We start from the raw sequence: 15,118 nt of genomic DNA, 5'->3' as shown, positions 1-15,118 counted from the left end.
TATTGTTATTTTAGTTGCTGTAGTAATTTCAGCAGCTGGAAGACACAAATACTGTAGATCTCTATTAGAATAAAGAAAAAGGAAAAGGGGACATTACCTTCCACAGCACGTTGCTTTAATGTAGTGTATAATCCGCAATACAGGTGTTTGCCAACCTTTCCACAGTCATGAGAGGAAACTCGGCTGTGTATTTCAGACACACTGCTAGCTTCGGCTTAGTTCCTCCCCCTCTGCTCAGTGCTACAGTATACAAATAAAGCTCTGTACTGTATGACCCAGAGTATAACAACAACTGTACCGTTCACTTATTGGTGATATAAAAAGCAAGCCAATGTTTTATGTGAATGCTTTATGAACTCAACTAAGTTGCCCATTTTTGACAATGAATTTGAAGTCTTCCCCGGATGCTATAATCCTTTATCCTTGCTGTGCTTCAGCCAAAAAGCAACCCTGAAATGATGCATACATACAGTATTGCATCTTAAGCATACCTCCCAACTTTATCAATAGTAGAATGCCGCGCGAGCGCCCCGCGCGGCATTCTACTATTATGAGGATGCAGTTTATGCAAATGAGATAAATCACAGTAGTGTATGGGCACCTTTATAATACTATTAAGAAGGAGGTTTGTTCAGAGATTTTATTTAATAATTGTTTTTTTTTTATAAAGATGCTGATGACTAGGAATCTGTGGGGGTGGGTTGCATAATTTCACACCCACAGTGCAAATGTAGTTTTGTAACATCATGTGGGTAATTTTGCAAATATATAGCTGGTTTTGTGGGGAAGTGCTTTATGGGCCAAGATTACAGCATCTGCAGGTTTGCAAGCTGTGAAACCAGCCTATGAGAAGAGACATAGGGCTTGGTGGCATTTTTCGCTGAGTGCGGAGAAGATACATTTGCACCAACATTCAAACATCAGACTTTGCTTTCCTGAGAGAGACCAGCTGAGGTTCTGGTTCCTCAGAAGCTGCTGCAATCGTGTTAGCAATGTATCTTTTGCGGGTGTGGTATGGGGTTCCGACAGTCATTAGCCCGACGTCGGGATCCCGACTGGCCAGACTCAGACAGCATGGCGAGCGCAACAAAGCCCCTTGCGGGCACGGTGGCTCGCTACGTGAGCCACCTATTCTATTCTCCCTCTATGAGGGTCGTGGACCCCCACGAGGGAAAATAGCAGGTGGCCGTCAGGCACCCGGCTGTCGGCGTTTCGACAGTCGGGATCCCGACGTCGGGTAAATGACTGTCGGGATCCCAACTGTCGGGACCGCGTTCGGCACCCATCTTTTGCCTTAGTGCTTCTGTATGCAGAAAATCTGGGACACCCACTTTCAGCAGCTGCAGACACCGCTATCTTAAGCATCATAAGGACCTTCATTAGCCCCATGCTAGGTGCCCAGTCTCCATCAGAGTGTAACCAAAAATACTACACCCCCCTCCCTCCCGCCACAAAAGTTTCAAACAGCCCTTCAGCAACCCCCCCCCCCCCCCCCCAATACCTGTTTATTGAAAGAAAATCTCCCTTCTATCCCTCTGGCCGCCAGGGTCTGTCAGCTCTCCTCCGTTAACAGGCATTATGGTGTGTAGCATAAACAGTGGCACAACTACAGAGGGTGCAGGGAATGCAACTTGATATGGGGTCCTGGCCTTGGACCAGGACAGTGGGCTCTCCCTTTTTATTTTTTCCCATCTTTTTATTTATATATTCCAGCATTGACAGTGACTGTGCCACTGTCCCGTGTCACCCTTCCCCCTACATAGGTGGAGACCCGGCACACGGGAGAGCAGCAGCTGCCTGAGCCACTTGTAAGATCCCCTGCTCTCAAGAGAACCAGGCTACCTGTGCCTTTTAACGGAGACCCTGTGCTCGGGAGAGCTGCAGCTGCTATTGTACAACAGGGCATTGCTGGGTCTCTTTCCTCTTTTTTGCTCTCTCCCATCTCCTTTTCTTTTTCATCTTTAGCTCTCACCCACCCCTCTCTCACCTCACCTGCATTGGGGGAACCCACATATATAGCATCGAAAAAATTTTGACAGTTTACATTTTATATATGCTTTTCTGAGAAGGGAGTATCCCGCCCCATAACCTCATTACCCTCATAACACCACCTCTTAATCTGACCCTACCCCCTATTAGACTGCTTCTAGAAATCTTCTAGTTTGGTTTTCTAAACCAAATCTAGCCTTCCCAGTGTGGCTATTTAGCTCAAGGCAGACTGGAATATAAAACCAGACTGGGGGCGAGATGCACGAAACAAAAAATGCGGTAAAAAAAATCTGTATATATGTAATCATATTCCATGTAAATTGCTTACCTACAGTATGTACCCAAACTTCTGTCAAATTCGGATACTAACTCCTTTTGCCATGTTCTTTATCTTTTTATTATCACAAACTTGTAACATCACAACTTTGTGAATTGTATGCTTAAAAATGGAAAACCCAATAAACATAATAAAAAAAAAAAAAATGTTTTCAAGGTTTTTACCGCATTTTCATACAGTATGCAGTAAAGACCCACCGCCAGGGCTTTGCCACGTGGGGTTACGCCTATGGGCTTCCTTTTGTGCCCCTTGACGCCTGCCCCTCCCCTCATCTGATGTATGGGTAGCATCCTGCTGTGCTGTTCGGACCAGTGACCTTCTCCTCCCTGCAACTCTCCTGGGTGCAGGGAAGAGGAGGCCGAGCCTGGCAGCCCCTGAAGACGTCTGAGCAGGAGGCTGCTGGGCACAGCAGGAGGGGGAGAGCCGCGGAGACCCGCTCACCCCCCACCTGCTGCTTTTCAAGGGGCAGTTCTCATCGCAAGAGCTGCCCTTTGCAATACTAATCGCATATGTTAGTATATATGCGATTAGTATGATTTGGATGTGTGGCAGGATGTATAGCAACTGCTTGGTTCATCCTGCCCTAGGAGAGAGAGAATAAGTCTCTGCCCAGTAAAAGCTGCTGTGTGGTAATATGAACTAAGCAGCAGCAGTCTCCTGTTTATCCCTGCCCTGTAGGTATTGGGCACGTGGAGGCCGGACTGGCCATCTGGCACTTGTGGGCAAATTTTGTTCAGAAAGTTCTTAGAACTAAGAGGTCCTTAGAACTTTCTGCAGCCACGCCACCCCTGCCCCCCCCCCCCCCCCGCCACCCGTCATGATGTGGGGTGACAGTGCTACTGAAGGATGCTGGAGACTACAGCTACAGACCACATCACCAACAAGGCACCACCAAGTCTCCTCCACCCAGTTAGTTGAGCGCACCAACGTGGCCGTGACATGCTCTATGCGCCAAGTCCCGCAGGCCGGCATCCTTCAGTAGCACTGTCACCCCATCAGTGGGGATACAGACGTCATCTCAACGCGCGGCCACGGGAAGGTGCACGGCAGTGGAGTGCGCACCGCACCCGCGATGCCTCCTACCCCAGGACGAGCTATCTCCTGCCCAGCCGGGTAACGGACGGAGCCGCAGCGCACACCAGGAAGAGGGTAAGAGGCAAGGTGTGGGGTGCCGCCCCTTGCCCATCTGTATCCCTCTCACCACACAGCCGCATCGCACATAGCGCCCACCGGTTATTGGTGTTAACAGCGCAGTGTGCACGCCACCCATCTGCATGCAAACACAGGAGACATAAGTCCACTCACATCCCCCATAGAGTGCGCAGTCCACCCCATCTAAAATCCCATAATTTGCCTCCTTTTTTTGATGGCACGCCTCCTTTCTGTGAGGCCACGCCCCTTTTTGCAGCGCGGCAACGCGCAAGGGTCAGGTCTGCTTTCGGTGGGCCTGTGTTCTGAAAATGCCAGGGCCGATTTCTGGTCCCAGACCGGCCCTGGGCAGGTGACAGGCAAAAAAACAGGCTGTAATTGAATAGCCCCAGGAATTAAAGCCCAAGGATTGCCACATTTTTTGCAGCCATTAATTTAGCAGGGCCAAATAAATGCCCCCATTAGAATCAGATAGAGTGGACCGTACATGAACACTGCACACAGGTCCCCTCCTCCCCTAAACTGCCCCTGATTTTATTGCTTTTATTATATTGGTTTATGCATAACTCCCAACTGTCCCAATTTTCATGGGAGCATCCCATATTTTGGGGATGGTCCCCTATTGTGCCCAGGGCCGTCAGTGTGCTCCGGTGGGGGGCAATTGGGAGGCCCCACTGCTCTACTGAGCTCAGCATCTATTCTCAGAGGCTTAGGGGCTGGGGTTATGGCCAGCAGCTCTCAGAGCGCTGGTCATGCCCACTAAGTTGGGAAAATGGGGGCGTGGCCTCACAGGAGTGACACAACGTGTAGTCCACGCCCCCTGGTTGCTAAGTCACGCCCCCACATTTAACACTAGAAATGTTGGGAGGTATAGTTTATGTGTGCATATAAAAGCACTTTCCCTTGTACAATATGGTACAGTATGTCTGAAATCTGAATGGTGCAAAAGGGGCAAACTCAGGACATTGGCCAAAATATAGTACATGTGGTTTTATGTGCATTTTTTCAGGATGGGTTCCTGTCACTGTGATCTAAACACAGATTTGTATTGGTAAATTGGATTAAATTGATTTATAAATAATCCTTATTATCGTCATAAAGTCTCCCACAATCTGATTTTGATATTTAGGAATGTGCATGATACTTGTTTTACCCATACAGAAATAGCTGGCTCTCAGAGACAAATTATTTGTCTATTAATGCTGCCCGGTCAGCCTTGTAAAACGACACATATGTACAGCGGCGTAAGATCATCCAAGTCTAGAAAGGGAAAACGTGTGTGTATTTTTCAGAATGATGTAGCTAGCGCTCCCAGACAGTCCACAGGGACGAGAGCCTGCAGTGAATTGGCAGGGCTCCCGCTTCCCTGTGTGTGAAACGGCTGGTGGTTCAGGGTCTGACTCACAAGAGTCAGCCATCTGCAACAGGCAGAACCGGCATTCACTGATGCGTCCCATCATGGCTGCCATCAGAAATTGTGGGGCCCAGGGGACCAACACTATGCAATATATCATCTGATGCAGTGCTCGAAGTGGAAATTTTAAAGTGGGGGTATGGAAAAACAAAGGACTTTTTTATGCGCGCGCCGAAGGCACGCGCGCTCCAGAAAAGGGGGCGTGGTCACTGGAAAAGGGGCATGGTCGCCTATAAAGGGGCGTGATCACATTGTCAGATACACATGCCCCCACAGTGCCGGTTATGCCCCCACAGTGCCAATAAGTATGCCCCTACAGTGCCAACAATGCCCCCACAGTGCTAACAAGTATGCCCCCCACAGTGCCAACAATGCCCCTACAGTACCGATAAGTATGCCCCCACAGTGCCAGCAAGTATGCCCCACACAGTGCCTGCAAGAAAGCCCCCACAGTGCCAATAAGTATGCCTCCACAGTGCCAATAAGTATGCCTCCACAGTGCCAATAAGTATGCCCCCACAGTGCCAACAATGCCCCCACAGTGCCAACAATGCCCCCACAGTGCCAGCAAGTATGCCCCCACAGTGCCAGCAAGTATGCCCCCACAGTGCCAATAAGTATGCCCCACAGTGCCAATAAGTATGCCCCCACAGTGCCAACAATGCCCCCACAGTGCCAACAATGCCCCCACAGTGCCGATAAGTATGCCCCCACAGTGCCAGCAAGTATGCCCCCACAGTGCCAATGCCCCCACAGTGCCAACAATACAAGTGCCGACTTAACCCTCAGAGGTGGGGGCTGGGGATCTCTGGGTGTGCTGGGAAGAACACATGAAGATGCGTTTGCCGTCTGCCTGGGGTGGCGCGCAGAGCAAGTACCTGTAGTCTGGAACTAGTTGCAGGCTCCTGCTCGTCACTATTCGGTCCCCTGATGTCTGCACGGCTGGCTGTCAGGTTCCCTCTTCTGCCGGGGGGTGCACTCAGTCACCCCTGCAGTCTGCTGCACACCACACTGGACTCCTCCCGCTGGAGCGCGCTGTCCCACTCTCTTGGCTCCCAACGCTGGCTGCTGCTGTACGGCTGCTCCTCTTCTCTGCCCCCTTGGCCGGCTGCTGCTCTCTCTCGTCCCCGGTGCACGCCGTCCCTCCTCACGCGGCCGGGTCACCCGCTCTCCTCCTTCCTCAGACCTCCCCTCTTCCTCCTTCCGCGTGCGCGCTCTCCCCATCCAACAGGAAAACGGGGTCAGATGTCAGGTGCTGCTTTACGTCGCGGCGCCAATCCTGCGCCTCCTGCATGCGGGGTCCTCTTATTATGCTCCCCGCTGGGTGCCTTGTAAGGAACGGGGCACTCCAGGCTGGGGTGTCACATAGATAGCCCTGGCCTGAAAACTGTTTAGTGTAAAAAAAAAAGGCATTTCCGGGTCAGGGGAGGAAAGGTGACGGTATGACATACCGTCCCATACCGCCCCACTTCGACCACTGATCTGATTTATTACATATTGCTTCTGTGTTTGTGTGGACAGAAAAAAGGTTTATGAACGACGTTATACAGTACAAGACATACTGTATCTGATCACTCCTGCTGCACAGACGATGATGATGTACAGTAACTAACCTGTATATTAGGGTGTTTTTTTTTTTTTTTCATGATCATTTTTGGGGGACCCCCTAAATAGTTGCCAATTGGTATGAAAATGAGATTGCCACAGTTTTTGCTGTTATAGAGAACGTTAAGACCCTAATAATCTTTGTCTAAATGTATAAAACATTTATGATATTTGAATGCAGAGCAAAAAAGTCTAAATAAATATGGCATTAAAACTATTGTCTTTCGGGACATTTCAGAAAACAGGATTCAGTTACATTTTGGGATACAGTAACTTTAGAGGAATGATTCTAGAACATAAGAATGTTATTTTGCTCTTTTTTGAACAACGTGGTTGACAGGTTTATTAGAATACACTTGAAGGTACAGGGACGCTGAAAGAAGCCAGTCTCTGCATTATGTAAACAGTGACCTGATCGCTAATGCAATCACTTCTTTTCTTCTTCAGCAGCCCAGAGCTGTCCATGCCCGGCCTTCCACCATGTGTGCGCCAATGGAGAGTGCAGGAAGGTCCAGAGCTTGGTACATTTTGGGGGGAGGCTGCTTTTGCAGTTGGAAATGGGATCGCAGCAGGTTTCTCCAATATCTCCACTAGCGCCATCCCTCCCTTCATCTTTGCAGGCCCCCCTTATATCTCATCAGCACCATCTCCCCTGCAACACTCCATTACCATCCCCTCTTGTATGTCAACACCACCATCTTCCCTCATCTCCTCCTGCATCTTTCCAACACAACACCCTTGTTCTCCCCAGCCTTATCCCCACCTAGGTCTCTCATCTGCCCAGCTTCTCCCCACGGCCATTGTCATGCACTGTGACTGCCATCACCCTTATTCATTGATTGTATACACTAGTAACTGCTACACACACACACACACACTGGCAAAAGCCCCTACATAGGAATGTAATATTACACAAAGCACATGTTTGATGTATTAAAGAAATATTTTATCAAACCTATAGCACATCAAAATCTGTTCATGCTCCCTGGATACACTGCAGAAATTAGCCCAATATCACAGTGATGGCTTACACTGGCTCTTCAGGATACGTAACAGCCTGTAAAGGCCTTCGGTTACAGCTGAATGAAAGCAGCCAGTTCTTCTACAACTGTGACAGCTTCATAAAAATAGGATCTGATCTTGCTTGGTCTTCCCACATACTGTAGCATCACATTAATAGGTACTTGGAGAAGGGCTCGAGAGACGCTCTCATTGGTGGAATGGGGGAACACAGGCGGCAGTAGGCTGTTTGCAACTGGAAGGTAAGAACTGGAACCTGCAGGTTTGAGGCATCAGTGGCGAGGGCCTAGGAGTGCCGGAAGCAGCATGGAAGCCTGCAGGGAGATGGTAGATGCCTGGAACTAGAGGCCAGCAGGAGGAGAGTCACCCACTGGGGGATAGGAGCAGGTAGCTCTATATAAACAGTATTAAAATGTAAATACAAATGTAACAATTGCTCCCCAGGATTTGACTCCAATCCAGGCTTTATTGCTTGATGTTCTATTTCATCAGCTTTATATCAAGTTATCAACTTCAATCTTGAGCAGTTCCAACCTCTGTCTCTTTAGCTAACGTCGTCTCTTTCATACTCAGGATCATCTTCTGTAACAGCGCCACCTTTCCCGTTCTGTAGCCAAGGCGTTGTATAGTGCCAATATGCATAAGATTAGCACACAAAGCATTGCTAATATAAACAGGAGATCCATCGTTTAGGCCCATATCATTAATATCATCTGATGCCAAAATATATGCTAAAATACTAGCAAATAGATTAAAGAAAGTAATAGATCAAATAGTCCACCCCGACCAGACAGGTTTTATGGCAGGGAAATCTACAATGATAAATTTGCGAAGGGCTTATTCATACCTCCAAAACGTTGAGCAAGAAAGTTCGGGTGCAGTGCTCGCTTTATTCGATGCGAACAAGGCATTCGACTCGGTCGAATGGAAATTTTTATGGAGCGTTTTGCGGGCATTTGGATTTGGGGAGAGGTTTATTAAGCAGATTTCACTGCTTTATCAGAATCCGAAAGCCAGGATGACTATTAATGGGTATACCTCTCCCTCCTTCTCTCTCTCCAGAGAAACATGGCAGGGATGTCCCCTTTCCCCCCTGCTGTTTGCAGTGGTGCTGGAACCCCTGGCTTGCATATTAAGAACTGCTCTGGGGGGCGAGAGGAATGGAGCAGGACCCAGCAGAAACCTTGTCTCATTATATGCTGACGACCTGCTGGTGGGACTGGCGGATCCTAGTGAGTTACCTAAGATAATAAAATATATACAGGACTTTGGGGAATATTCAGGCCTGACTATGAATTGGAACAAATCCAACTATATCCAAATAGGCAATGAAGAGAGGATTGATCCTGAGGTTAATATCCAATTAAAAAAGGTAGGAAAGTTCCGTTACTTGGGCATTTGTATGGCCAGAAATTCAGTGGACTTTATCCCAGATGATAATATTCCATTTATTAGGGATTTAAGGACTAAATTTCGGAGCTGGACCAGGCTTCCGATCTTCCAAATTGGGCGGGTCAATCTTGTTAAGATGGCAATCTTGCCCAAATTTTTATACATCGCCCAACAGTCTCAAGTCTTTATTAAAGATGAGTACTTTAGGAAGATAAATAGCCTTGTTTCCTCATTTATATGGCGGGATAAGCAACCTAGAGTCAGGAGGGACATCTTGTGTCGAGACAGAGAAAAGGGTGGTCTGGCTCTCCCAGATTTACTATATGGCGGCCCAAATGGTCCACATCTGCTCTTGGGTTAGATCTGGGGAGGTCACATGGGAATTACGGAAACTTGTGGAGAATTCGGATCCTGAAGTCACTCCTATCCAGAGACTGATGGTGAGGGGGCTCCGTAGGGACCTTCCTCCAATTATTAGTCAAGCCGTCAAGGTCTGGAGATGGACTTGTAAGTTAACAAAATATGACAGTCTAGATCCGGATACCCCTATATTTTCCCTCCATACATTGAAAGAATTAAAGGAACAACAGGGAGGGAGGATGTGGAATCGCTACGGAATTAGCTCTATAGGCCAATGGTATCAAGAAGGGGTATTGAAGTCCTTTATGCAGTTACAAGTTGAGTTTAACGTACCGAAGGAACTGTTCTATAGATATCTACAAGTAAGAAGTGCTATGGCCCAATATAGTAAAAGTGATCTGAGGGCAATGGAGGAATCCCCCTGTAAGAAATTTATTAAACAACTAGAGATGGGCAAACGATTGTCTAAGATGTACCGTTTTTTACATTCCTATTTACAAACTGAGGAGTTGGGGGACCTACGGGTAAAATGGATGGAGGATATTCCTCAGCTTGATGAGATTGGGTGGAGGACGGCACTGGCGGGCCCTAAATCTGCGACTAACTCCATGCGGATACAGCAGGTTCAATTTAATATTCTGCACAGGACCTATATAACACCAGTAAAAATGAAAAAATATGATGGTTCTGCGTCTGATAGGTGTCCAAAGTGTGGAGAAGGGGAGGCCTCATTTGCACATCTATTGTGGAGCTGTAATAATGTTAGTAGGTTTTGGGACGGGATAGTTAAAACTATGGAGCAAGTTGGTATCCCTAGGGGAACCCTGAACAAATCTAATCTGGTGTTGGGGCTATGGGAGGAGGGGGGAATCACCCGGGATATGAAGCAGTTGGCAAAGAGCTTATCCGCCTTGGCAAAAGTGATAATTGCCCGCCAGTGGATGTCCTCTAAAGGCCCGGTGTTAGCTAAATGGATTAACTTGGTAAACGTTACTAGTGAACATGAGAAATTTGTATATGCTTCCCGCGGCTCGATCCAGAAATATCAAGGGATATGGGGACACTGGAACCGATCAGCCTACCATAAGGCAGGAAACAGTAATAGGTAATAGTAAATAAGCACAGAAGTAGGGAAAGTATGTATAGGACTAAGGACAGAGCCCAGCATGAAACCGGGTGGAATAGAAAACCCCGAAGTATAGAAGGCGGCACTCTATGTGGCACAGAAATGGATTTAGTACACATGTTTGAATATAATTATTCTTTTATTTATAAATCTAGTCACCTATTATCAGGCACTTGTTTTTTCTTCTCTCTTTTTTTTTTTCTCTTATGACAAGAGTAGACATAGTAATCTTGCATGGGCTTGAAGTGCTCGGCATCTTAGACACAAATAAATAGTTAGCGGCAAGTATCTAAATATACACGTACAGTATATATAATTAGTCACTTTTTATTATTTATTTACTTATTTGGTTTTCCTTGCTGTATGGTTTCTGAGTATTTGAGATCAGTGGCCCTCACATCATGGGAGGGGTTGAATGCGTAGCCCAAGGGTCGATAGCGAAAAGGGAAGTAAAGAGGCAGGAAGGTCGGAGGGCGTGGATGGAAGAGCTAGGGGCGTTAGGTGACAAGTAAGGGTAAAGTAGGTGGTCTTCATTTTGCGAACAGTTCTTATAAGGAAGAGTTTATGTGTAAGGTAGCAAGGGAGTAAAAGTGGAGCATGATCTTGGGCTGTGAACTTGTCAGTGTAGTGGGTGTAAGTTTATGTCTTTACATGTGATGTTTTATGTGATGTGTATATGTTTTTATATTTGTTCACAATATCCGCTGATTGTATATGGATGTGATGAATTGTGTGTTTTGTGATATGAAATTGAAATGATAAATAAAGACTCAATTAAAAAAAAAAAAAAAATAACAATTGCTCCCCAGGATTTGACTCCAATCCAGGCTTCATTGCTTGATGTTCTATTTCATCAGCTTTATATCAAGTTATCAACTTCAATCTTGAGCAGTTCCAACCTCTGTCTCTTTAGCGAACCTCGTCTCTTTCATACTCAGGATCATCTTCTGTAACAGCGCCACCTTTCCCGTTCTGTAGCCAAGGCGTTGTATAGTGCCAATATGCATAAGATTAGCACACAAAGCATTGCTAATATAAACAGGAGATCCATCATGTTCCTCTTTACATATCTCCTTAATATATTCCACATAGAAGGTCTTCTGATGGATAAAGGCATCTCCAGCTCCAATATCTCATCCACTTCTTACTCTCCTCATATTGGCTTAGCAATGAAATACACAACCAACTCGCTCTCTACTCACACCAACAATAGGAACAGGACAGTGACAGTAGCAAATCAGGTGGAGGCACCCAAATCTATCTTGTCTCTGGGCAACTTCATTGAAGTTACGCCACTGATTAATCCCACTGTACATCTGACGTCCTGTACTAATAAAATGTAATGAGTTTTTTTGTTGTAGTTGTTTTTTCAATGGTATACTGTAAATGATCTTCATTTCAGAAACAGCTTACAGAGACATGTCACAGAAATCCTTATATCAGCACATCCGGGCTGACACACTGAAAAGGAAATGAAAGCAAATGTTGACAACTTTTATGCCCACAAAATGGCAAAGTTTAGGAATCATACAAATAAATGGACTTTTAAATCATGATTAATATTGAGTAAAAGAGTAATATCGAATAGGATGCTAATGATTCACCTATATGAGGCTTAATGCTCCACTTCTGCTTACATGTAACATTTACTGACCTGCTCCTCCAGCTTCAATGTTCAGCCCCTTCATTTCTGAGCCTATTTATTTCTGCAGTGCCCACACACATTGGGGCAGATGTATCATAGCAGCGCTTATCGCGCCGCTATGATACTTCCTGCTTCGCCTCAATAGCGAGGCGAAGCAGGAAGGGACATCGACAAGATGTATTAACATCTTGTCTGCCGAAGCGGGGGAGCGTTAACTCCCCCCTTCGGCGATGTCCCTTTCTGGAGATAGCGCATCAGTTAATACTGATGCGCTATCTCCTGTCCCCCGGCCGGCCGCACTGGGCATGCGCGGGATCTCGCTGTTCACGCGAGATCCCCAGCGCAGCCCACAGCTGACAGCAGGGACAGCGCTGTCCCTGCTGTTTAGATAGGGCTTCGCCAGCCTGATGCTGGCGAAGCCAAACCCAGCTTCGTGCAGAACGGTCAGCGATGCTGACCGTTCATACATTCGGCCTGCTATCATTTTGATAGCAGCGCCGATATGGACAGGGGCGCATAGCGCCCCTGTCCATTACCGCATCCTGGCGCCGTCATACATGGGGGAGAAGCGGTATCAGTGCACATAACGTGCGCTGATACCCCTTCTCCCCCATAACGACGGATCATACATCTGCCCCAGTATACCTTGATGTTTTTCAGCAGACTTTCAATTTCCAGTGAATATCGGGCCTGATCAGACCTGATCACTGCTGTATGCACTGCTCTGTCAGGGCGGCTACCCGCGCCCTGACAGAGTCACCTCCCATCCTGTGCAAGTCTGTGATTGGTTTGTTGTGCTACAAATTTATTCGCAATTCACTCACCATCGAATGATTTCCCCGGTCTGTGCACACCTGCAATCACAGAGACAGGCTGATGGAGGCTGGAGCTGATGTCACACGCCCTCCCTGAAAACGCCTGAACACGTCTGCATTTTTTTTGTACTCTCAGAAATGGTCTGGCTACCACCGCCAAATGGCAACTTCCTATCAATCAAACTGCAGGCAGATTGCAAAAAAAAAAGAATTTGCTGATTTTTGTCACTTATGTATTCTACGACCCAGACGCATGTGCAGTCATTAAATAATGGATCGGCTAGTGAATCTGAACAACGACGATCAGGTCTGAATAACGTTCATTGTTAGTGTGCGTATTTCTTCTCTACTTCTACCCAAAGTGGTGTAAAGTGATGTTTATTGAATTTGCAGGAAAGTTAAAACTTAAATCCAATGTGTATTTTTCCCTCTAACCCATATTTGCCTACCCTCATTGAGTAGCAGTTGTTCAGTTAGTCATCGTTCCCATCGTTGTGGATGTGCAGGGTTAAATTAAGGAAACCATAGGTATTTACTTGTGTTAGGGCCCTATAGTTGGGCCCTACCCACCAAAAGTGGCCCGCAGTGTACCCCTTGCAGACGTGCGCAAAAATCCTGTTTCCTTTCACATGAACGTGCATCAACTCGGGACTAGCGTATGTCTGAAAGGGTCTACCGGGGTTTTCACTCCCAGATCCCAAGCACCTGCAATTGACCTGGGTCTCCAAAACCCTGGGATCAAATCTGGGAATGAAATCCAGAGTAGTATATCTGAAAGGGGTTTTAGAAATACTTTGCATTAATCCAGCTTTCCAAAATAGAGAAAAAATCGAACGCTACAGACATTTTTTCATAATAAAAGCAGTACAGGTTGAGTACCCTGTATCCGGGCATCCCGTATCCGAATTACTCCAAAAACCGTGGTTTTTTGGAATAATTCTAATTTCTTTTTTTTTATATACCCCCTAACCCTTTTTTTTATACTTACCAAGTCCCCGGCATCCACGGCAGGCCTTCAACATCCTCTCCATCATCTCCAGCGGTCCCAGGAGTGCATTGCGCGCGAGTGTGTGCGCGTGCCGGTGACGTTACCGGCGCGTCTGGAAACTCGCACAATACTCTCCTGGGACCGCTGGAGACGCTGGAGATTAAGCTAAAGGCCTGCCATGGACTCCGGAGGACTCCATGGACGCCGAGGGACCATCAGGGCACCACCAGGGGACAGGTAAGTGTGTTTAAAAATAATGTATTCCAAAATCCGGAAAAATCGCTTATGGAATGCTTGTGGCCCTGAGCATTTCAGATAAGGGATTCTCAACCTGTACTAAAACTAGACTGTATTTTAGCTTATACTATGTGTTTTAAGGAAGCACATAACATTTGTAGTAATAATAAGGCATCCCCAGCAGGTAATCCATTATTAAAAATAGGCAGCCAACTCTAAGTGAGTGCATCTTTGCATTTACTGATACCAGCGGCAGAATACATAGGTGCCGATTTATGTCTTTGCTGTTGGGTGCTCAAGCCAAAAATATAGAGGAGTGGCTTCATGAGGAAGGGGTGTGGCCACAAAATAATACCAATTTACTGTATATTACGGAGCACAGTTGTCTCCAATATTCAAATTACGGCAACAGAGTTCCACATACATAAATGCCCCCGCAGTGCAGGTACATAAATGCCCCCACAGTGCAGGTACATAAATGCCCCCACAGTGCAGGTACATAAATGCCCCCACAGTGCAGGTACATAAATTCCCCCACAGTGCAGGTACATAAATGCCCCCACAGTGCAGGTACAGAAATGCCCCCCACAGTGCAGGTACATAAATGCCCCCACAGTGCAGGTACATAAATTCCCCCGCAGTGCAGGTACAGAAATGCCCCCCCCGCAGTGCAGGTACATAAATGCCCCCCGCAGTGCAGGTACATAAATGCCCCCGCAGTGCAGGTACATAAATGACCCCGCAGTGCAGGTACATAAATGACCCCTCAGTGCAGGTACTTAAATGACCCCGCAGTGCAGGTACATAAATGCCCCCGCAGTGCAGGTACATAAATGCCCCCGCAGTGCAGGTACATAAATGCCCCCACAGTGCAGGTACATAAATGCCCTCCCAGTGCAGGTACATAAATGCCCCCACAGTGCAGGTACATAAATGCCCCCACAGTGCAGGTACATAAATGCCCCCCGCAGTGCAGGTACAGAAATGCCCCCCGCAGTGCAGGTACAGAAATGCCCCCCCCCCGCAGTGCAGGTACATAAA

General features: G+C 47.0%; 2 protein-coding genes across 5 annotated transcripts in view; one reads left to right on the top strand and one right to left on the bottom strand.

The window, feature by feature from the left end:
- P2RY14 (purinergic receptor P2Y14) overlaps positions 1-219 on the bottom strand; it is a 30,861-nt gene extending 30,642 nt beyond the window's left edge. Inside the window, exon 1 of the mRNA XM_083177947.1 lies at positions 98-219. The gene's annotated coding sequence lies outside the window, so the exon portion shown is untranslated. The remainder of the gene's footprint in view (positions 1-97) is intronic.
- The window catches only part of MED12L (mediator complex subunit 12L), a 458,604-nt gene that overhangs the window by 188,184 nt on the left and 255,302 nt on the right, over positions 1-15,118 (top strand). The gene's annotated exons all lie outside the window — the stretch shown is intronic.

This window comes from Crinia signifera, chromosome 3, assembly GCF_055691185.1.
Source record: "Crinia signifera chromosome 3, ASM5569118v1, whole genome shotgun sequence".
Taxonomy (NCBI): Eukaryota; Metazoa; Chordata; class Amphibia; order Anura; family Myobatrachidae; genus Crinia; species Crinia signifera.
Note: the sequence above shows the minus strand (reverse complement) of the source record. Positions and strands in the feature narration are given on the sequence as shown.